We start from the raw sequence: 2,500 nt of genomic DNA, 5'->3' as shown, positions 1-2,500 counted from the left end.
CCTGTCCATGCCAAACGGCGTTTTCCTCTCAACTTTGGCATGCTCGCTGAGGAAAAGGCAGGTAAAGGTTGTGGATAAAAAGTAAACGCGCTGTGGAGAATTGCCCAAATCGTTCAGGCGCCGTGAAAAAAAGAAAGACGTAGTCGTCAACGTCTGGTCCCGTCAATGGCGAAGGGCGTTTTCTCTCAACTTTGGCATGCTCGCTGAGGAAAAGGCAGGTAAAGGTTGTGGATAAAAGTCCGAAGAACCTCGCTACAATTGCCAAAATCTTTCCGCTGCCATTCAAAAATGGACTACTCCTCCACACCTCCTCCCGTCCATGCCAAACGGCGTTTTCTCTCAACTTTGGCATGCTCGGAGAGAAAAAAAGGCAGGTAAAGGTTGTGGATAAAAAAGTAAAAAATTGCCAAAATACTTTCTGGGCCCTCAAAAAAAGGCCTACTCCTCAACGCCTGCTCCCGTCCATGCCGAACCGCGTTTTCTATCAACTTTGGCATGCTCGGAGAGAGAAAAAAGGAAAAAAAGAAAAAAAAGGTCCAGTAAAGGTTGTGGATAAAAGTAACCGGCTTTGGAGAATTGCCTGAATCCTTCCGGCGCTGTGAAAAAAAAAGACCAAAAAAAAGACCTGGTCGTCAACGCCTGCTCCTGTCCATGCCAAACGGCGTTTTCCTCTCAACTTTGGCATGCTCGCTGAGGAAAAGGCAGGTAAAGGTTGTGGATAAAAAGTAAACGCGCTGTGGAGAATTGCCCAAATCGTTCAGGCGCCGTGAAAAAAAGAAAGACGTAGTCGTCAACGTCTGGTCCCGTCAATGGCGAAGGGCGTTTTCTCTCAACTTTGGCATGCTCGCTGAGGAAAAGGCAGGTAAAGGTTGTGGATAAAAGTCCGAAGAACCTCGCTACAATTGCCAAAATCTTTCCGCTGCCATTCAAAAATGGACTACTCCTCCACACCTCCTCCCGTCCATGCCAAACGGCGTTTTCTCTCAACTTTGGCATGCTCGGAGAGAAAAAAAGGCAGGTAAAGGTTGTGGATAAAAAAGTAAAAAATTGCCAAAATACTTTCTGGGCCCTCAAAAAAAGGCCTACTCCTCAACGCCTGCTCCCGTCCATGCCGAACCGCGTTTTCTATCAACTTTGGCATGCTCGGAGAGAGAAAAAAGGAAAAAAAGAAAAAAAAGGTCCAGTAAAGGTTGTGGATAAAAGTAACCGGCTTTGGAGAATTGCCTGAATCCTTCCGGCGCTGTGAAAAAAAAAGACCAAAAAAAAGACCTGGTCGTCAACGCCTGCTCCTGTCCATGCCAAACGGCGTTTTCCTCTCAACTTTGGCATGCTCGCTGAGGAAAAGGCAGGTAAAGGTTGTGGATAAAAAGTAAACGCGCTGTGGAGAATTGCCCAAATCGTTCAGGCGCCGTGAAAAAAAGAAAGACGTAGTCGTCAACGTCTGGTCCCGTCAATGGCGAAGGGCGTTTTCTCTCAACTTTGGCATGCTCGCTGAGGAAAAGGCAGGTAAAGGTTGTGGATAAAAGTCCGAAGAACCTCGCTACAATTGCCAAAATCTTTCCGCTGCCATTCAAAAATGGACTACTCCTCCACACCTCCTCCCGTCCATGCCAAACGGCGTTTTCTCTCAACTTTGGCATGCTCGGAGAGAAAAAAAGGCAGGTAAAGGTTGTGGATAAAACTCCAAAACCTCGCTACAATTGCCAAAATACTTTCTGGGCCCTCAAAAAAAGGCCTACTCCTCAACGCCTGGTCCCCAGGCACGTGCTGGGGGGCCTCAACTCAGGCTCTGCCCAATGTGGATCAAGGTCCACCTTCGCAGCGCCTTATGCGACACCCTGGTTGTGGGGGACGCGGCGTGGCGTGGCGGATCGCTCCGGTCGGCGCACAGCCGGCAACGGTCGACCCGTCCGCCTGGCTTTACTGCCCCCGCGCTTCTGTCTTTTGCACTGGCAAGCTAGCGACCGCTCGGCGTGCGAGGCCCGAGTCGGGGGACGGGAGTCTCGGGAGCCCACCAGCTCCCCGCAGGCTACCCGCCCGGCTGCCGAGCTTCCCGCCTGCGCGTCCAAGTGTGAACGCGCACGGCCGCCTCGCCGGGCTTCCTTTGCCGGGGCTCGGCTTGTCGGCCGGCGTCTCACGGTCCGTAGAAGGTTCGGTGCGTTCGCTGACGACGGGTCGAGAGAAGCGTTTTCTCTCCTCCCTCACTGACGGTCGTTGGTGCTCCCCAGCCCCTTCGGCGTCCCAAAGCGTAACGCCTGCTTCATCTCGTCAAGGGCGCGCCCGTCTCTAACCGGGCGTCGTCCGGCACGTGGAAACGGGCGGGAGACGGTGTCGAGGAGGAAGAAAGGGTGGGGTCCGGTCCGGTCCGGTCTGGTCTCCTCCTCCTCCTTCTTCTTCTTGGCGCGCCTCCCGCCGAGACCGATGGATTCGTTGCACTCTCAGGCCCTGAATCTGTTGTCCGGTGGTTTCAGTTGATAGTGCTGCCGCGGACCGCCCACGG

The sequence above is a fragment of the Babylonia areolata genome, unplaced genomic scaffold, assembly GCF_041734735.1.
Source record: "Babylonia areolata isolate BAREFJ2019XMU unplaced genomic scaffold, ASM4173473v1 tig00020825, whole genome shotgun sequence".
In the NCBI taxonomy this organism is placed as follows: domain Eukaryota; kingdom Metazoa; phylum Mollusca; class Gastropoda; order Neogastropoda; family Buccinidae; genus Babylonia; species Babylonia areolata.
This window is presented reverse-complemented; position numbering follows the sequence as displayed.